This window comes from Piliocolobus tephrosceles, chromosome 13 (genome assembly GCF_002776525.5).
Source record: "Piliocolobus tephrosceles isolate RC106 chromosome 13, ASM277652v3, whole genome shotgun sequence".
Taxonomy (NCBI): domain Eukaryota; kingdom Metazoa; phylum Chordata; class Mammalia; order Primates; family Cercopithecidae; genus Piliocolobus; species Piliocolobus tephrosceles.
The window spans coordinates 119,624,887-119,647,362 of record NC_045446.1 but is presented as its reverse complement, the minus strand read 5'-3'; the positions used below and the strand labels follow the sequence as shown (position 1 = coordinate 119,647,362).

The 22,476-nt window shown below is 41.4% G+C and overlaps 1 long non-coding RNA gene across 1 annotated transcript in view; it reads right to left on the bottom strand.

The window, feature by feature from the left end:
* Nucleotides 1-10,620, bottom strand: part of LINC02873 — a 40,829-nt gene extending 30,209 nt beyond the window's left edge. The window contains exon 1 of the long non-coding RNA XR_004229251.1: nt 10,411-10,620. This is a non-coding gene — a long non-coding RNA (long intergenic non-protein coding RNA 2873). The remainder of the gene's footprint in view (nt 1-10,410) is intronic.
* Nucleotides 10,621-22,476: the final 11,856 nt, after the last annotated feature.

The following is a 22,476-nucleotide window of genomic DNA, read 5'->3' as shown; positions in this document are numbered from 1 at the left end:
AATATGGCTAACGAGGGAGGTAAAAAATAAAAATCTGTGTAATGAGAATTACAAACCATTGCTCAAAGAAATCGGAGATGACACAAACAAATGGAAAAACATTCTATGCTCATAGATTGGAAGAATCAATATTGTTATAATTGCCATACTGTCCAAAGCAATTTACAGATTCAGTGCTATTCCTATCAAACTGCCAATGACATTCTTCACAGAATTATTTTTAAAACTATTATTTTAAAATTCATATGGAACCAAAAAATAGCCTGAATAGCAATTCTAAACAAAAAGAACGAAGCTGAAGGCATCATATTACCTGGCTTCAAACTATATTACAAGGCCATAGTAACCAAAGCAACACAGTATTGGTACCAAAACAGACACATAGACCAATGGAACATAATAGAGAACCACAAATAAAGCCACATGCCTACAACCCTCTGATCTTCAACAAAGTTGACAAAAACAAGCAATGGAGAAAGAACTCCCTATTCAATAAATTGTGCTGGGATAACTGGCTAAGATTGAAACTGGACACCTTCCTTACATCACATACAAAATCAACTCAAGATGGATTAAAGACTTATATGTAAAGCCTAAAACTATAAAAATCCTAGAAGAAAACCTAGGAAGTACCATTCTGGACAAAGGCCCTGGCAAAGATTTTACGACAAAGATGACAAAAGCAATTGCAACAAAAACAAAAATTAACAAATGTGACTTAATTAAACTAAAGAGCCTCTGCACAGCTATCAACAGAAGAAACAGACAACCTACAGAATGAGAGAAAACATTTACAAATTATATATCCAACAGAGGTCTAATATCCAGAATCTATAAGGAACTTAAACAAAATTTATAACACAAGCAAAAGACAAACAACCTCATTAAAAAGTGGGCAGAAGACATGAACAGACACTTTGCAAAAAAAGACATACATGCAGCCAACCAGCATATGAAAAAAACACTCATCACTGGTCATTAGGGAAATGCAAATCAAAACCACAATGAGATACCATCTCACACCAGTCAGAATGGCTATTAATAAAAAGTCAAAAAATAACAGATGCTGGCGAGGTTGTGAAGAAAAGGGAAGGCTTATACACTACTGGTGAAAGTGTGAATTACTTCAGCCACTGTGGAAAGCAATTTGGCAATTTCTCAAAGAATTTAGAACTATCATTCAATCCAGTAATCCCATTATTGGATATATGTCCAAAGGAATGTAAATCATTCTACCATAAAAACATGTGCGTGTGTATGTTTATTGTAGCACTATTGGCAATAGCAAAGACATGGAATCGACCTAAGTGCTCAACAGTAGACTGGATAAAGAAAATGTGGTACATATGTATCACAGAATACTATGTAGCCATAAGAAAGAACAAGATTATGCCCTTTGCAGCAGCATGGATGAAGCTGGAGGCCATTATGCTAAGTGAACTAACATAGGAACAGAAAACCAAATATTGCACGTTCTCACATATAAGTAGAAGCTAAACATTGAGTACACGTGGGCACAAAGAAGGAAACAACAGATACCAGGTCCTACTTTAGAGTAGAGGGTGGTAGAAGAGTGAAGATTGAAAAACTTCTATCGGGTACTATATTTATTACCTGGATGACAAAACAATCTGTACACCAAACTCCTGTGACATGCAATTTACCTATATAGTGAACCTGCATGGTGCAGTGGTCCATGTCCAAGTTTGTTATATACGTAAATTGCATGTCACTGGGGGATTTGGTGTACATGTTTAAAATAAAAGTTTAAAAAATGCTCCGGAACTTAGTTTACTAGTATTTGGTATTTGCTTGTATTTAGTGTTTACCAGTATTGATGAATAGTTATTAAAGGCTATTTAATAATTTGCATTCAGTAACATCCTTCAATCATAATTGTACCTCTCATGGACATCTAACAAGTGGGTCTATCATTGATCCAGGAGGATCCTTCATGCTCCATCTCATTTATACCCACCTTCACTGCACTGGCACCCAGTGTTCTGGTTTTTCTCCACCAGAGATTAGTTTGGCCTGTCCTTGAGCATTGTGTAAATAGATTTACCCAGGAGGTAGCCTTGTGTGTCTGGTTTTTTCACTCAGCATGCCATTTTTTTCATATTCATCAATGTTGTTTTCTGTCTGTATTTGTTCCTTTTAATTGTCAAAACAAGTCCATTGTATGGATGGACTGCAATTCACCTGTTGATGAAAATTTATTTGGATTTTTACCTGTTTTTGGCTACTGTAAATAAAGCTGTGATGAACTCTTGGGTTAGAAAAAAAAAAAGGTGTGTTGTTTAATTTCCACATATATTTCCTTCTGTTTTCCAGTTTTCCTTCTGTTTCCAGTTTCCACTGTGATCAGAAAAGATGCTTTGTATGGTTTGAATCTTTCTCAATGTATTAAGACTTATTTGGGGGCCTAACATATTATCTATCCTAGAGAATGTTCCAGGTATACTTGAGAAAAATGTGTATTTTGCTATTGTTGGGTGGTATTCTTTGTATGTAAGTCTGTTAAGTCTACCTGGTTTATAGTGTTGTTCAAGTCTTTTATGTCCTTACTGATTATCTGATTGTTCTATCCATTATTAAAAGTGGAATATTAAACTCTCCCTTCAATTTTGCCAGTGTTTGCTTCATGTACTTCGGAACACTGATGCTTGATGTGTGTATATTTACAATTGTTATGTTTTTCTGACAATTGACTCTTTTTTCAATATGCATATAGAATATCTTTTTCCATTCTTTCACTTCCAACCTATTTGTCTCCTCAGATCTAAAGTGAATCTCTTGCACAGAGCATATAGTTGAATCTTTTTTTGTAGTCCGTTCTGCCAATCTATGCCTTTTTATTGGAGAATTTACTCTATTTACATTTAAAGTAATTACTGATAAGAAAGAACTTACTCTTGCCATTTTGCATTTGTTTTCTGTCTTTTATTTTTTCCATTACTGCCTTGTATGGGTTTAGTTGATATTTTGTAGTGACACATTTTGACTCCTTTCTCATTTCCTTCTTTGTATAGTCTGCAGATACTTTTTTTGTGGTTACCACGGTGGTCTTATATAATATCCTAAATTTGCAGCGATTTATTTTGAATTAATACCAGCTTAACCTTAATCACATACCAAAACTAATCTTATGTAGCTCTGTCCTCTTCTTTTATGTTATTGATGTCACATATTACATCTTATGTATTGTCTAATTAAGAAATTTACAATTATTTTATTCCTTTGTCTTTTAAATTCTATAGAAAATTAAAAGTAAGCATATCAGTCAAAATGATAATAATATCAGCTTTTATATTTGCCCATATATTCAACTTTACTGGAGATCTTTATTTATTCATACATCTTTGAGTTACTATTTAACATTCCTTCATTTCATTCTGAAGAACTCTTATTAGCATTTCTTGTTGGGCAGTGCTAGTTTAAATGAGCTCCTTCAGCTTTTGTTTACTAGAATGTCTTAATTTCCCTTTTATTTTTAAAGGAGAGTTTTGCCAGATACATGATTTTTGGTTTTCAGGTTTTTTCCTTCAGCATTTTCAGGTCACTGCCATCTGGCCTCCAAATTATCTAATAAAAAATTAGCTCATAATTCTGTTGAGGACTCAATGTACATGATTGATATGGTTTGGCTCTGTGTCCACACCCAGATCTCATCTTGTAGCTACAATCATTCCCATGTGTTGTGGGAGGGACCCAGTGGGAGATGATTGAATCTTGGGGGCTGGTCTTTTCTGTGCTGTTTTCATGACAGTAAATGGGTCTTATGAGATCTGATGGTTTCAAAACAGGAGCTTCTCTACACAAGCTCTCTTTTTGCCTGCGGCCATCCATGTAAGATGTGACTTGCTCCTCCTTGCCTTCTGCCATGATTGTGAGACCTCCCCAGCCATGTGGACATGCAAGTCCAATAAACCTTTCTTTTGTAATTTGCCCAGTCTCAGCTATGTCTTTATTAGCAGCAATGAAACAGACTAATACAATGATGAATCACAATCTCTTGCTTATTTCAAGAATCTAGAGTTTGATGATAACATGTCAGTGTGATTTTCTTTGAGTTTATCGTACTTGAAGTTGTTGAGATTCTTGGATTTGTAGATTCCTATCTTTCATCAAAGTGGGGAAATTTTCAGCCATTGTGTCATCTAAAAACCTTTTCTATTAATTTTGCTCTTTTCTCTTTCTGGGACTCATACAGTGCATATGTTGGTCCACTTGATGGTGTGCACAGGACCCTTAGGCTCTTTTCACTTTTTAAAATTCTTTTTCTTTCTGTTCCTTAGACTTGATCATTCCAATTGTCCTATCTTCACATCCACTTATTCTTCCTTCTGCCTGCTCAAATCTGCTGTTAAATCCCTCTATTAAAATTTTTACTTCAGTTACAATATTTTTAGCTCCAGAGTTTCTGTTTTGTTCCTTTATATAATTTCCATCTTCTCACTTTAGTTTTGCATTGTTTTCCAGATTTTCTTTAGTTTTTTGTTTATGCTTTCCTTTAGCTCTTTGAGCATATTTGTTAATTTCTTATCATGGGTGTATTTTTATCCTTTCAGTTCAAGTGTTAAGTTTCCTAAAAATAGTGACTATGTCCATATTCAATGCAATTCTGTGTCCATAACATCATATAGTGGAAAGATGATATACCCTGCTATGAATAAACATGAGTTCAAATCTCACCTCTTGCTATATGATTCTATACAAGTCACTTAACCTCAATCTCTGCTTCTCAGCTTCCTCAAAATGTTGATCATGATAATAACTGAGGTGGCGAATGTGAAAATGTCTGCTATAAATAGAAACCCAGGAAAATGGTATTTATTTTATATAAATTGTGGCAGTGAACACATTCTTTTAAATTACACATACCTATTTATCTTTCTAATTAATTATTTGCTGTGTGCCAAGGTATGGGGTCACCAAATCTAGGCTAACCAAAGCTCGTATTTGTTTTGACCCAAGCCCAGCATTGTTTTGGCACTACCACTGCTCTTCTCCTATTTCTGCAATCCATTCTGCCTACTTGAAAAGACAGCTTTAAAAGACAACTTAGACCCACAGACAATAGATAATTTACTTTGGAACACTCAGTCTTCTCAGATTTTAGCTTGCAAACACAATAGACTCAGCTGATAGAAATAATGAAACCACCACATGCAACCTTCCTTGAAATGCTTGCGATTATTGGTTTTTAGCTCTCTACATATATTTGTGCAAATGTACCTATGTATCTTTGAACTATATCTTATGACCAATTCAGCCAACTCCAGTGATAGGAAAGGAAATGGTTAGGAATGGGGGTGAACAATAATTATCTGCTCTTTTCTTTGTCTGTGTTTAGAACCAACTGAGGCTGGAAGATCCAAACATCAACTTAATTACTGACATAACTGTTGGAAAATACAACCTAAATTTGCAGCAATAACAGGCTTCCTAACACCGAACTCTGAAATCCAACGTACTTAACCTCTCAGCCATAGCAGTTCTATCCCATCAGCAAAAGCAGAACCTACGCTCTAAAATCTCTGCTGCAGAAGCAGAGGAGAATGTTAGTGCCTTGGGTAGATACAAGGAGCATGAGGAGAGGGGAGGGGCTGAGCTGCACTTGCCCAGTTCCTGATCCCTGATTTACCAATCAGAATTATCACTTCCCCTCCAAGCACGCCTCGATTTACAAATCTTCTGGGAACCAAGTTCTTTTGAAAAGAGACAATCTGAGCAAAGAGAGGGCCTCCCCACTCTGTCCTCCTCAGTGCTGCCCCTGAGGAGAGACAGCAGGCTGCAGCCTAACTTTCCAAGTGAAGAGAAAAAGGAGGTGCCCTGATGCAACAGGGAAAGAAACCACAGCTTGGCACATACCATCATGCCTCACATTCCATTGCTGCCCCTGGTAACGGTTTCTGACAACAAAATGTGACTGGAATGCACACTCGTGTTAAATTACTGCTTTTGCCTGAGATAAGATAAAAGACATTTCTCTTGTGTGGGCTACTGAACAGAAAGTGGATCATAGGTGGTATTGCATAATGGCTCAGGAGCCAGGTTGCCAGCATTGTTATCCTTGCTGTGTCCTAGGACCAATTACTTAAGCTCTCGGTGCTTTGGTTTCTTCATCTGAAATAAAGTGAATTTTGATAGTGCCTACCTCACAAGGTTGTTTTGAGGCTTACATAGATTAATATATGTAAACTACTTTAGAACAGGATCTCTGAGTGCTTCATAATTGTTGGCCATCATTACCTAAGTCTCAGTTATGTTTACTAAAGAGAAGGCGAGGAGGGATGAACTATTCAGAAATTGGCTTCTTGTACAGAAACATACTCCCTTAAATATATATTGCTCATTTTCCAGTCCCAATATCTTCTGCTTTGGAGAACCTGGGGATTGAATGGGGATTGGAGACTCCAATATATTAGGAAAAATTCGTAAGAACACCATTGAGATTTGGCAGTGAGAGGAAAGGCATGTGATTGCAGCATTCCGCTATGTGTACATGGGTCATTCAAATTCCCATTTCCTCTCCTTTCTGAAAGTTGCCACAACACCCATCAACCCAAGTCATGGCTCACCCTGCTTCATATATGAGGGGAGGGTGGAAAGAGTACAGAGTGGGTGGTTCCTTGAAGTCAAGGGCTTCTCTCCCTACATGTATAACTGCTTCCAGCTCTAAGGGCTTTTGCTGGACTACCAATAGGAATTGCATCACTGGCAGCTCAAGAGGTGCCAGGCAGGGCTGGGGCTGGACAGAAGAGAGAAAGCCAACCCCACATGAGGGTTCAGGAGTCAAATGGCAGGCCAGAGCCGGGATCTAATGACTGTGGCTCAGAGGCCAGGGGAGCACAAAGGAGCTAAGCAGGCCATTGGGATGATCCAAGCTGCAGGACACAGTGGGCTGACAGGGGGTCTCCAGCCTTTCAGGGTCTCCAAAGACCACCTTTCAGGCTCTCCAAAGGAGTCCCAGCTGAGAAGCAAAGGTAGCATACAGATCAGTCAATAGGATGTCAGATGAATTCAGAAGCAAGAACTAAGGGTTTGACGGTAGGTTAGGACAGGACTCTGAGCACCAAAGATTGCCAGGGCTTCCTGGGGGTCCTATATACTGGGGTGCTGGTGAGGAAACTGAGACAGAACCCTTATATCCCAGGAGTTGGCCTTCTTTGTGGAGACTGACATTTGGAACATAAAGTAATAATTATAATTGCTGTTACCATTTACTAGATACCTACTCTGCCAGGAACTGGGCTTACTTTCACATTTTTTGTCTCTTTGAATCCTTACGATAACCTCAGAAGCACTGGTATTATCCTTCACATGCTGGGATGTAAGTTCTATGCCTTGGGCCAAGGGACTTGGTTCTTTTCATTTCCAGCTACATACTCAGAACCAAAAATAGCATGTGCCAGTCCAGAAAAGGAACTTAATATCTGCCGCATACTTATCTCTGTTTTCCAATGAGGACACTAATGCTTAGAAAGCTAAAGTGCCTTTCGCAAAGTAACATAGATCATGAACAAAAAGTCAGAATCCAAACCTAGGTCTGTCTGAGCCCTAAGTTTGTGCTTTTTTCCATTTTTCTACTCCGTCTATCGTAGAAAGAATGTTGGCCTCACGTCAGGATAACCCAGCATCTAGTTTCAGTTCTACCTCTAACTGTGTGACCTTGGGCAACTGGCCTTATTTCTCTGGGCTTCAATTTTCTTCTCTGAAAATGAAAGGGCTCAGAGCAGCTCATATCCAAGATTCCGTCCAGCTCTCTGGTTCTGCGCCTTCCATGGCTCAAGGGAGCCCCGTGGGATTGGTCTGAGTCACACTGGAGGGCTCTCAGGAAGCGGTGACTTGGAAGGGTCGGCTGATGGGCGGCCTGACCAGAAATGTGGAAAATGTAGGGCAAGCAGCTGCTAGAGTGAAAGAACAGCCGGTGGGAGTCTGGCTCTGTCTCCCATCAGGAAGATATTGAATTTCCTCACCCTCATGGGGAAGTGGCTGCTGCTGCTCTAGCCCAGGGAAATGGACATTTTGCAGCTCCGGGAGTCAGGCAGCTCATGTTTTCAGAGCCTTGTGACCAGTCCAGTAGAGTGAGGGGCCAATGATCTCTGGTGATTAGACCTAGTTGACATTTGGGGACTATAAGATCCTGAATGCAGGATACTCATTCTAGCCATATTCACAAAATCCCCTTAATTAAAATTTCATTTTCAACTTAGATTTTAAACTCTCTTGCTCAGTAAGGTTCATCTATTTAAAACACAGTGGCCCAGAAGAATGAACTTAAAACAACCATGCAGTTGCTTTGAATTATGTGCTATGTTAAAGATGCCTAGTATCAGATTTAACAAAGTTTTACTGCCTTGGCTTTAATGCTATTATTAAGAATAATTTGTGTATGTTTTTACAGGCTTACTCCCCAAAGTTCATATTATTTTCTTCCCAGGAACTCGAAAGCAGCTCACACGCAGTCTTTGACATCCCTTTCTCTCTTCTGTAGCTCCCTTTGTTCAGTGAGGTGAAGAAAAAGGCCTTGCTTGTTACATTACAGTGGAGATGTTTGAGCTTCTGGGAGATAGGCATCTTCCAGAATCTGGTGAAAGCTGTTAGTCATCTCCATTTCCACCACCCTTCCATCCCCAAATCACACGAGCACATACACACGAAAAGTTCCATGCAACTTGAAGTGTTCCGAAACTCCCTAAGCAAATCCACAGAGGTCTCTAATGCTAGGTTAAACTCTGGGTGATTTTAATACAGGGTGCTGGAATCACTGCAAAAACAAAAATAAAATGGGAGGTTGAGGCTGCAATGAGCTGTGATTGCACCACTGCACTCCAGCCTGGGCAACAAAGCAATACTCTGTCTCAAAAATAATAATAATAACAATACATTAAGAAAAAAAAATTGAACCTTGATGCTTACCACACACCATATCTAAACATTAACTCAAAATGGATCACAGGCCTATGACTAAGTGCTAAAACTACAAAAACCCTAGAAGAAAATCTTTGTTACTGTGGGTCAGGAAGAGTCTTCTTAGATATGACACAGAAAATATGACCTAGAAAAGAGAAAAGCGATAAACTGGAAGTCATCAAAATGAAAGACTTTTAGTCTTTGGAAAACATTGTTAAGAAAATAAGACAAGCCACACACTGGGAGAAAATATTTGTAACACATCCATCTCTGTCCACGTTTGCTCACATTTCAATGTTAACTCTTAGCTTTATAATAAAATGGAAAGGATACCTTTTAACTGGGCATCACACTAACTGAAAGAAAATTTGGTTCTGTGACCAAGGCAGAGAAGGGGAATGCACACTGGGTAAGCAACCAAGAGTGTGCTACATCTACAATATAAAATTATAAAAGAAAATAGAATCTCAGCAGGTGGTAACCAAGCAGGTCCCACAAGTCTGATCCTGTCTCCAGCAATGTAGTAAAGGCAGAACATTATCTCTGCCTTGGATTCCCATCTGTGCCTAACACAAAGGAAGCCAAGAGAGACGCTGGGCACTGGCTGCCTTGCCATGCCTGTGTGCTGGCACCTTGGACATTCCCAGGGGTCACTGTGTGCATACACACAAAAGCTCATGTGCCAATCTGGAATGCACAGACTACAGAGAAAAGGGCAGAAGAGGAGAGACCACCACAGGTGGAGCTGTCTACAAGCTGTGTGGAGGACATGGTCCTGAACTCGGCCTTCAACGAGAGGGATTTCAGGAAGCCAGAGGAAGGAGAGCTGGCCTTGGACTAGAGCATGGAAACAGGTGTTGGGGGCTACCTTCAAGGACTAAGAAGGCCACATGCCCGACCACAGCAGGAGGGGTGTGCTGAGAACAGGAGTTGAAATTGCTCTGAGCCAGGTCAAATTGGAGGCTGAAAGTCAGCCAGCCAGGGAATCTGGGGCTTGACGACAAAGTGGGCTGGCTCTCCTAGAACCATGGTGTGACTTGATGAAAGTTGGTTCATTCAGATCTGCTGCTTCTCCTCCAAACAGGACCCTGGTGATGAACTTTCTCCACACCCACCTTCAGGGAAGATGCACTCACTCATTTCAGGGGAGGAACATCCCTCTTGCTGCACCAGTCACAGGTATTGGTCATGGAGCACCAGGGCTCTCTACTGAAGAACCTCGTGCAGCCTCGCACACTTTCTCAGCACAGCACCCAAAAAACATTACCAAGTAATCAGAACGGGCATTTGGGACACACCCAGCATGGTGGGGGCTGACAAACAAACCCTGTCCTTGTTCCCCCAACCCCACCCCCGCCTCCAGGGCCCCCCACTGAACATCTACCCCACCTCCATCGCCACCATCATTTCTCTTCTGCTGTGTGTGTTCTTTCTTTAGTCAGCAGCTGTTTTTCCTGTCACTGCGTAATATTCATTTAAGCCTGATTTCACCTGGGAAAAATGCTGGAAATGCACCAGAATCCAGAGTGATGTGGTCATGACCAGATCTCTCCAGGACGACCTGGAAAGTTGAGTCCACTTGAGCTCACAGGACGGCTGGAGCTGGGCCAGAATGGAGAGGCCGCTGGTGGGCCATGCCCCAGTGACCCCAGCCTGAGGGGTGGCAGCCAAGCTGGCGAGGAAGAGACAGAGGAGGACCATGTGAGAAACTCACAAGGTCAAATGAGGGGTCCTGGTGAGAGCGTAATGAGTTTAATCACCAGGGACAGCCCTGATCATCCAATGGTGTCCCCACCTGATGACTGGCAACACATTCTAAGGGTGGGTGTAAGGGTATGTGGCTCTTTCATCCTGGAGCCTCTTCTGGTCTCCCAGAGCTGCAATCACCTCAGCAAGCAAAGCAGAAGAAAAGAGGCCACTGTGTTTATGGCTGGGGTAGCTGCTCTCGTGTGAAAATCAGGGGGTGAAACAAGGTGCTTTTGAAACCTGTTCAAGGCCTCCTTCCCTCCCAGCACATCATCAGAGGAGAGATTTTGCCTCACGCTTTTCTCCCATGCATGTGTCTGTCTCAGAGTCGCCACGGCAACGCTGTGTATGTTTGCATGGCTGGAAGGATCCAGAGATGGAAAACGAGGCCAGGGCGGACCAGAGCAGGGAGTCCAGCCGAAATTCCTCTCTGATCCTCTGCAGGCGATCCGTGAACAGAAAGCTCCCTTGCCCTTCTGAGGTTAGTCTTAGAGCCTCTGCTTCTGCCAACGGCTCACAGGAAAAAAATCACAACCCTCAACAGTGACTCCTGGGAATGTGCATCAAAACCTGTTTTCCCCTAACAGAGTTTTATCAGGTAGGGATTTGCCATGAGAATTCCCCAGGCCCTGAAGTCCAAGGTGCCAGCACACAGGCATGGCAAGGCAGCCAGTGCCCAGTCCCAGAGGGGGTCCGGGAACCACCCGTCACTTGGTGGGAGACAGCAGGTATGTCAGGAAGTGCTTTGCCACATCTCACCTGTTTACCTCATGCCTGACACTTCTTCTCTGTGCCACGTGGACTTGGAGAAGGAAGCTCTGAAACTCTGTATGAGGCCCCTTTTTCTAGATAGACCTGCACCTCATGCTGATTCTCCCTCGGAAGACAGCCGCAGTGGGTGTTCTTAGCAATTCCTCAACAGACACAGCCAGCCTCTTAACCACTTATTTGTCTCTGAATCACCTCCCAACCTTTTCTCAAATTGTGGGAGCCACAAACCGCATAACAGGGAGGATTCAGCCCAGCATGGAGCCCAAGGTGGGGCCAAGAACCCTATAAATAAAACTGATTTTTTGGCAAATCGCATGAACATATGCATAATGACCAGCATTTAAACCAGTGTCTGGCACATATTAGGTGCCCAAAAATATTCATTAAACAAATAAGTAAAGGTCCCATAGATAGCAGAGACATGGAAAGTGGTTCCCACCTAGAAGTTTGGTGAGTTTACTTTCAAGGGGTGCAGAAAGACTGTTAAATAGGATGGGATGTTAAGCTAATTGTACTTCAAACCCACGCCTCCTCACTCCACAGCCCCGCCCCCTTACACAAACTGATTCTCACAAAAACTTCAGGAGCAGAGAGTTCAACATTTACCTGGCCATGATCCACTTGGTAGATCTCAGTTGGCTGATAGGGTGTATTTTTCCCACTCTGAGGGCCAAAGATTTTCGCAGGTGTCAAATTGGGATGAAGGGGAGACAGAGTAAGTTATATAAAACACCACCAATACTCTTCTCCTGTAGGCAGTAAAAACAGCTTCCTAGGTTAGCAACACTGAGCCAAATTAAAAATGCACTGAAATGTATTTTACAGGATGGAGATACTGTTCTAAAAAGAACGTGAGCACTTTCCTGAATTTATATGCTGCTTTATTGCTGATCACTTCTGCAGCAAGCCAAGAACTAAGGTCATTCAGTCATTCAATGAATATCTGTAATCTACAGCAATCATTCTCAACCAGAGCAATCTTGTTCCCTAAGGGGACATTGATAATATCTGAAGACATGTTTGAGTGTTGCAACTGGGGGAAGGATGCTAGTGGCATCTTGGGGAGAGCAGCTGCTAAACAACTTATAAGGCACAGAACAGACCCAACCAAAAGGCATCATCTGCCCCAAAATGTTGGGAAAACCTAGAGAGCAACAGAGACACTCAGTAGCACAAAGTGAGGCATCTAAGCCCGGAGCCTCAGGGAAGGCTTAGCAGATGGAGTGATGAGTGCACTGAGACATGAAGAGAATGAGTAGGAAACATAATTAGGAAAGAAGTTCTCAAGCAGAAGGACCTACATAAGCCAAACCTGGAGATGAACATTTAAAGAACTGCAAATAGAGCAGACATTCTCTTAACCACCCTTCCCTTACATTAACTCATTTCCAAAAAAGGCCAGGTGCAGTGGCTCACACATGTAATCCCAGCACTTGGGAGGCTGAGGCGGGTGGATCACTTGAGGTCAACCGTTTGAGATCAGCCTGGCTAACATGGTGAAACCCCATCTCTACTAAAAATGCAAAAAATTAGCTGGGCATGGTGGTGGGCACCTGTAATCTCAGCTACTCCGGAGGCTGAGGCAGGAGAATTACTTGTACCTGGGAGGCGGAGGTTGCAGTCAGCCGAGATCTCTCCATTGCACTCCAGCCCGGGCAAGAGAGCAAGACTCTGTCTTAAAAAAAAAAGTACTGACGAGTGCGCACACAGAGCACAGGAGCGTGTGAGGCCCGGGAGTCTGTGTACTTCCACTCCACCGGATGAGTTATATGCTTAGCAAGGGTCAGCTGTATTTGTTCCCAAAACTGTTTATGCCAGGCTTAATGTTATTTTAATTATAGGACCTAAATAGGTATTATATAAACTCATGAAACATGATTACAAAGGAAAGTTACTATTTTTATCCGAGGTAGAATGTTTTGAAGAGACTTCATGAGTCTAAGTCCTAAAAAGAAAATGCTATCAAACTAGATATGGGAAAAACAACTGTAATAGTTTTGAGGAGAAAAGTTTTTCAAATGTAGAAGAATTACGCACTTACATTGCTTCATAAGTGTTCTTAAGTCTTGAGCCATTTGTAATTAGAAATCATAAATAATCAATTATTGGTGTGGTTTGTGCAAAAAAGATGATTCCAAACACCAAACAAGTTACACTCTAAGAAAAGGTCTTGGCCCTGTTTCAAGACATTGCTGAATAAATACACATTTCTGTGTTTTGAGCTAAAGTAAAATACATATCACATGTATGTGTCATTTTTGTATGATTCCCTGTTTTACCCAAGGTTTTTTTTTTTTTGATCCATTTTTATTTTATTGTGGCAAAATATACACAACATAACTTTTACCATTTTAACAATTCTTTATTTTATTTTATTTTATTTTTTGAGACAGATTCTGGCTCTATCACCCAGGCTGGAATGCAGTGGTGCAATCTCGGTTCCCTTCAACCTCAGCCTCCTGGGCTCAAGTAATTCTCCTGCCTCAGTCTCCTGAGTAGCTGGGATTATAGACATGCACCACCACACCTGGCTAATTTTGGTATTTTTAGTAGAGGCAGGATTTCCCCATGTTGGTCAGACTGGTCTCGAGCTCCTGACCTCAGGTGATCCACCCACGTTGGCCTCCCAAAGTGCTGAGATTATAGTTGTGAGCATCGCACCCAACCAAATTTTTTTTTAATTTTAGGTTTGGGGGTGCGCTTTCCAGGTGTGTTATGTGGATAGATTGTGTGAGGCTGAGGTTTGGGAGCACAGTGCACAGCAGGTCATTTTTCAACCCCTGCCCCTCTCCCTCCCTTCTTTTGGACTCCCCTGGTGTCTATTGTTCCCATCTTGATTTCCACTGTACCTAATGTTTAGCGCTCTCTTCTAAGTGAGAACAGGTGGTATATGGTTTTTTTACTCGACATTTCTTTATTAATCTTCTCAGGTAGGACAGCTTCGGCCACATTTGCAGCTTCTGCCATAACTGGGTCCGACTGGTGCACAAAGCATGCAGAGGACATGACAGTGGATGAGGAATGAGAGATGACCTGGGGTCAGACTATGAAGGGTCTTTTAAGCCATGATGTGTCTGGACCTTGGTAAGTAATGGGAACCACTAAAATCTTTTTTTTTTTTTTTTTTTTTTTGAGATGGAGTCTTGCTCTGTTGCCCAGGCTGGAGTGCAGTGGTGCAATCTCAAGTCACTGCAATCTCTGCTTCCCGGAGAACCATTAAAACTTTTTAAACAAGCCAGTGGCTTGACCACATAGCCTGTTTTAAAAAGCTATCCCCACGGCTCCAGTATGCTGACTGCAGACGAGAAGTCCAACTAGGAGGACCCTGAAGCAATTTGGGGTGCCTGTGATTGTTGAATAAAGGAATAGCACTGGGGATTCAGAGACAGGAATAGACTCAAGGGACGTTTAGAAATTAGTATCCATAGAACCTGGTTATTGACTGGACATCACATACAAAGGAGAGGCTAGAGTCAAAAACCATACTTAAGTTTGTAGCTTGGATACCTGAGTTTTTGGTTGTGATACCTCTAAGATAGAAGACAAAACAGAGGAATTCAGCCCGGCTGGGAAGATGTTGAACTCAGTTTTGGACATATTGAGCCTCATAATCTTGTGAGACATCCACGTAAAGGTGTTGAGTAAGTGTCTGGTTGGATTCGTGGATGTGATGCTCAGAAGAACATTTTGGACTGAATACTTAGATTTGTGAGTAATCAACACATGGAAAGAAATTCAAGCCATAAGAATAAATAAAATGGCCTGCCTGAGAAACAGAATGAAATGTTGGCCTAAGAGAAGATATATAAAATATTGTCATGAATCAATAAGAAAATGACAATAAACCCAATAAAATGTACAAAATACATTTTTAAAATACTTCGCAGAAGAAGAAAACCATAAAAAAAAAACATGAAAAGATTTTTCACTGCCCTACTAGTCAAGGATTTGCAATTGTGTTTCCACAATGAGATGGGTTTTATGCTACTAGATTGACAAAAATTAATATCTGACAATATCAAATAAGGATTTGAGAAGGTTTATATTCTACTGGTAAGATTGTACAATTGCTTTGGAAAACGTTTCAGCATCATCTTGTGAAGCATACCACATAATTCTACTCCTAGGTATCCGCCCTAGAGAAACTCTTGAATATATGCACCAGGAGACATATTCAAAAGTGACCTCAGGATCGTTGTTCATAATAGTACAATACTAAAAGCAACCTAAAGAGTGAACAGCAGAGACTGGATAAAGAGCAGCGTATCCATGAAAAGTATCATAATAAAGCAGTAGAAAAAAATGAATTGCACACATGTGTGACAACATTAAGGAATCTTAGAAACATGATGTTGAATGGAAAAGGAAATAACCCAGAAGACTGATTTATTCAGTTGGTGCAAATGTAATTGCAAAAATCTCAGTATGTTTGCACCAACCTAATAGATACTATTTTAATAAAACTAAAAATAAGCAAAACTGGGCAAACTATTATTTACATATGCAAGCATTTGGGATAAAACAAAACAAAAAAGTCAAAAGAATAATTTTAAAATTCAGGATAATTGTTCTCTCTGTGGGGAAAAGAAAAGCAGGACACAGAAGAAAGTCAGGAGCAGAAGTGAGGGTGGATATGAGTTACTGGGAATGGACTTGTCCTTTGCTTGACTGCTGGGGTTCAGAAATGTTCCCCACACTACTATATTTTGAAACCTACACATATCATAAATAGTCTTCTGTATGAATCAAATAGCATACTAAAATTAATACAAAAAATGAAAACATCGCTCTTAGAGTTACAATTTTTTTCATCCTACTTAAGACAGACTTCTGGATTTAAGGACTGCATGGGTTTACTGTCTTGTTAAAATTGCTTTCACCAAAATGTGTTTTAGGACTTTAACTTCCTCCACCATAGGTGCAAATATATGGCCCAACCACAGGACACGTCGAGGACGATGGAGTATGCATTTTGGGGTGATAAAATGACCCATGGCTTCCTTCCATTCACTGTATTTTCCCATCACTCTGACTCGTTCAATTATTTATTTCCACTCATTTGTATTGTGTGCATTTGTATAAGCCACTTCAGATTCTTTGTGGAATGAGGCAGGGTGCAAATATTCAAAATTAAAATATTCTACCCCATGAGGGCAGAAGAAAAAAACCTCAAAATTCTGTCATCCTTTTTCCCATTTATGGCAGGGAATGCAGAAAAGTGGGCAATTCCTTTCCTCCAGATGGCAGGCTGCGGCTACAAGTCTACCAGCACTCCCTGAGAGCCTGGAGGTGGCCTGAAAAGCCACACACAGGCTGCGAGAGAGGATGCGTGGCCCACCAAGCCCTGGCGCTCTCGATTCCCAGCCAGAGTCTCGAATAAAATCAGGTATCATTTTGAGAAGGCTTCCAGAGGCCCTGCACTCATGCTCCTGAGCTCATGCCCTCTAGTCCTGCAGACCTCCAGACCAGGGAGCCAAGGGATCTCCTATGGCTGACACCCTCCCTCATTACCCACAGATGCCCAGTTGTGCCTGTCCCACAGAATAATAGGCCAATCTATCCAAAGATGCCATACCCAATGAGATACAATCCAATTGCCAGGGAAGCTGCTCCTGCCTGCAATGTACCCCATTTTTTGGCCACAGGAAGGGTTTTCTGCATCCCAGAGAGGGTCAGGATCATTGGTTTCTGACTCTGTATCAATGTAGTAAAACTTAAAGAAGTCAGAGTTCCAGTCCTGATCTAGCTTGACTGGATTCCCACCCACCCAGTCCAAGGGGGCACCAGAAAATAAACTAGGCATTTATACCCACTGTTGAGGAAGAATCTGCTTCAAGCCACAAGGTGAGGGCTGGAGAAGCTTCCATTAGCCATTATTCACCAGCCGTGGTATCCCTAATCACACAGATGGTTATGACCCTTAGGTCTCCTTAATGACTCTGTCCACTGTTTCCCATGAGATGTTTACCGTCAGATTGCCTATAAAAATAGTTTCAGATGAATAAGGAGGAGGAAGAGGAGAAAGAGAAAGAAGAATAGGAAAAGGAAGATGAGGAGGGAGAGGAAGAGGAGGAGGAACTATATATCCTCACACGAGGAGTGTGGCTGTGAGATCGACGCATTCCACAGGCTCTGCACCTACACCAATATGTTAAAATCACACTGGAGCGGGGGCCTCTACAGACCTTCCTCCTCACTGTGTAAGCCCCAGCGAGCTTCGTAACTTTTTTTAAGTTGGAGGGACAGAAGAAGTTGCCTCTTCCAGGCGTATTCAGATCTCAAGATAGTCATCATTCTTTACCACCACCTCTTCCTACAATCTCTTGAACCAGCTCTGTGTAGGATGAGCCTTTACGAAATTCATGCTCAGAGGCACCTACAACTTTGTCTCTAGAAAAATGATGAGTGGAGGATGGGCTTCTAAATGTGCTCAACTCATTTTGAATGCACAAGAAAGCCATTTGGCCCGTGTGACATCTCAACTATCTTCCAGAACTTACTGAATGGCAGCTTTGAAGAGCCCGTATTCTGAGGGCTTGGGATCTAATTGGATGATATCCCTACCTGATGCCATAGGTGGAAAAAAAACACTGTTTTGAGAAGGACTTAACCAGCAAACACAGCATGTACTGTGGACAAAGTCAAAAATATTCCTATTTAAGCCATGAGGTAGAGTTCCTGCATCTTGTCTTGTCGATTTGATAGCCTAAGCATTGGAGGATAGGCTATTAGAATCTACAGGCAAAGGGCCGGGCGAGGTGGCTCATATCTGTAATCCCACCACTTTGGGAGGCCGAGGTGGACGGATCACTTGAGTCAGGAGTTAAAGACCAGCCTGGCCAACATGGCAAAACCCCATCTCTACTCCAAATACAAAAATTAGCTGGGCATGTTGCCACGTGCCTTTTGGCACGCACCTATAATCCCAGCTACTTGGGAGACTAAGGCAGAAGAATGGCTTGAACCCGGGAGACAGAGGTTGCAGTGAGCCGAGATCACGCCACTGCACTCCAGTCTGGGTGACAGAGTGAGACTCTGTCTCAAAAAAAAAAATCTACAAGGAAAGAAATGCTGGACCCTACAAAATCCCATCGAACCAAAGCATATGGTTTACTGAGAGAACAGTGGCCAGAAACAGAACAGACTCTGCTTTCTACTTGAGAAGCGTCTCAGAGCCAAGCAAGGCCTTCTTCTGGGTAAGTCCAGGGGAGAGCACAGCCTCCTCCAGTCAGGAAAAGGGGTCCAAAATGAAGGAAAGGGCATGTTTACATAGGGCCACCTTCCATAGTTGCCCCTGTTCTCATCTCCATAAAGAGCTGCAAACCTCTGCACTCCTTGACCAAGGGAGCTCCTCTAAGTTTTTCCTCTCAGCTTTGCTCCCACTGATGTAGAACAATTGCAATTTCTAAATCAAATAGTAGAAAGGTAATAGCAGCTTTGAAAAATGTCGTTGAGAAATGCAGTTTCCTCTCACAGGCACACACATTCAGCTCCTTCCTCTCTGCCTGAGGCTTTCTCATGGGCAGCCTGCCTGGCTTTCTCACTTGGCTTTCCTCCAAGACACCCTCTCTCAGATCACATAGAAAGGTTTTCATGCCTGACCCTGACTGCTGACAAAACAGCCAAGACCCCTGCTCTTCAAGCTGATTAATAAAGTTAAGAAATAACATGAAAAGGTAAGCATTTTTATCATTATTATCCTGAGTAGAGAACCCTGCTTAACCATTCCCTGACATCTGATTGATTTATGGTCTCCGTTTTAAATTGCATTTGCAGAATACAAATTGCATTTAGGTTGGCATCACTAAAGATTATTTCATGGAACACTAGTCTGAGAAAATGCCTCTAAAAACAGAGAGAGCCCATGGTTAGAATATTTATATTTTCTTGCATAATACGTGCTTCCCCTAGGTTTTCTCATGGTTATTTACATTCAAACATCTCATCAAGCCAGTTTTACTAGATTTCACCTTTTTTTCATAACACCTATGAGCAGAAGAATTGTGGAGAATACACTTTGGACAATGGTGTTCTAACCATATCTTGGAACTGAGATTGCAAGGTAGAAAAATTCAAGTCCCCATTTATTTTAGAAAATGATTATGATCCATAAAATTTCTAATTTATATACATATCTGTGATCTTTAAAAGCAGAGTTTACTTTTTAGACTTCTGTGTACATTGAAATTGTGTTGTTAAAACACAACCTAGCAGGCAAATATTCTTTCGGCTCTATCCAATAGAACATCCTTTCAACTTATCCTTGGAGGACTTTTACAAGATGCTTACTCAACTTAGGGGAAGAGGATGGTCAAATGAGTTTTTTTAAATTTATTTTTATTATACTTTAGGTTCTAGGGTACATGGGCACAAGGTGCAGGTTTGTTACATATGTATACACGTGCCATGTTGGTGTGCTGCACCCATTAACTAGTCATTTACATTAGGCATTTCTCCTGTTATCCTTCCCCCAGCTCCCCAACCCCCGACAGGCTCCGGTGTGTGATTGAATATCTGTTACTCCTTTCTTTTATTTTTTCCTTCCAGTAGTTGAATTTTTTTTCACTTCACAAATGACTATAAATTAAAGCTATAATGAGATATCATTAGATAGCTATGACTGTGTCATATGATACCCGTATGTTTCACTTTTTTCTTTTTTTTTCTTCCTTTCTTTTTTTTTTTTTTGAGACGGAATTTCACTTATTGCCCAGGCTGGGGTGCAATGGCGCGATCTTGGCTCACTGCAACCTCCACCTCCTGGGTTCAAGCGATTCTCCTACCTCAGCCTCCCAAGTAGCTGGGATTACAGGTGCGTGACACCATGCCCGGCTAATTTTTGTATTTTTAGTAGAAACAGGGTTTCACCATGTTGGCCAGGCTGGTCTCAAACTACTGATCTCAGGTGATCCGCCCGCCTTGGCCTCCCAAAGTGCTGGGATTACAGGCATGAGCCACAGCGCCCGGCCATGTTTCACTTTTTAAGAAACTGCCAAACTGCTTCCAAAGGGGCTGCATATTTTACATTTTCACCAATACTGTGTGGGAGATAGTTCCTCCACATCCTTAGATACGCTGGGTAGGGGTCAGAGTTTTTAATGTCAGACATTCTAATAGGGGTATAGTTGTATCTCGTTATGGTTTTCATTTGTATTTTCATTTCTCTAATAAAAATGATGTCAAACATCTTTTCATGTGTTTATTTGCCATCTGTGTATCTCTTTGGTAAAACATCTGTTCAAATCTTTTGTCCATTTTTCAATTGAGTTGTCTGTTTCCTTATTATAGAGATTTCGTATTTAGAGTACAAATCTTTTGTGTAATTTGCAAGTATTTTTTCCTTGATAGTGGCCTGTCTTTTCATTCTCTAGCAGTGTCTTTAAAGATCAGATGTTCTTAATTTTGATGAAGTCCAACTTAATGATTTTTATTTCCTGGATCATGCTTTTGGTGTTGTATCTAAGAAATCTGTGCCTAACCTAAGTTTGTAAAGATCTGTCTCCTAACTTTTTTCCTAGGTGTTTTATGGTATTGGGCTTTATGCTTGGTTCTAGGATCCATTTGATCCATTTTGAGTTAATTTTGCATGTGGTCCAAGGCATGGATCAAAGTTCTTCATTTTTTTAAATATGTGTGTCCCATTGTTCCAGCACCATTTGTTAAAAGACCATTCGTTCTTCACTGGATGGACTGGCTTTGCATCATCATTCAAAAGCAGTTGACAACTTCCAACTTCCACCTGTAAAGAGCTTGCCATCACTTCCAGTCTCACAACAAGGAAAATACTGAACAAACTGAAAATCAACAACTCTTCTTTGATCAATCAGAGAATTGAGGTCACAGGCCATAGTACTACCCCCGAAAACTGAGAGAAAGGTAGGTGCAGAGAATCAGAGTTTACAGGAGCAGAAGCCCCAGCCGTGGTAGGAGGAACTAAACAATAATTGACTCATTGCTGGAGACTAAGCTATGGACTAGCTTGAGAAATAAAACGTCCTGGCAGCCCACTCTTAGGGGAGCCCCTACACTTTCATAAGTTTTACCTCCAGGAGCCCCACCTGGTTCTCAGAGTGAAAATTAGAGAAAATCTCCTCTTGCTTCCAGCAGTGGGAGAGGAGTAATCATTTTGAAATATGTCCAGGTGATCTCTTCCCCTTAACAAAGGCCTGCCCCCAAAGGAAACTGTTCTACTGGGGCATAACTGGGAGTTTTATCAGATCCTGACGGGTCTGTGGGAAGGGATATCCCCAACACCAGCTCCCTGTGGCTGTCCATGTGGGGTAAAGGAAATAGCTCCAGCCTCCTCTAGCCTTCTTCTTTCTCCAAACAGGAAAGGGAAAGTTGAGACGCACCTGTGAATGTCACACCCAAGCAGCATAGACTCTAAATGACTGACATCTAGTCATAGGATAACAGAAAGTTTCCCATCCCCTCAACATATTACCACCATATCAATAGGGCTCCTGCACACCAATGTTTATCACAGCTTCATTTCTAATTGCCAAAAACAGGAACATGCCCTTCAGTAGGTGGGTGGATAAACAAATCATGGCACATCTATTTGTGTTAAAAAGAAATGAACTGTCAAGCTAGGAAAAGACATGGATGCAAACTTAAATGTATATTTCTAAGGGAAAGCATCATTCTGAGAGGGCTATCTGTTGTATGACTCCAATTATATAACATTCTGGGAAGAGCAAAACTGTAAAGGCAGTAAAAAAAAAAAAAAATATATATATATATATATATATCAGTAATTGCCAGGGGAGGGGAGGTTGTCAGGGGGAGGGAGCGTGAGATGAATAGGTGGGACACAAGGGATGTTTATTAGGTTAGTGAAATATTCTGTATGATATTGTAATTGTGGATACATAATATTATGTATTTGTCAAAATCCATAAAACATACAACACCAAGAGTGAAACCTAGTATAAACTATGGGCTTCAGTTAATAATAATGTATCAATGTAGGTTCACCAAGGATAGCAAATGAACCACACTGATGCAAGATGTTAATACCAGGGGAAACTGGTAGGGTGG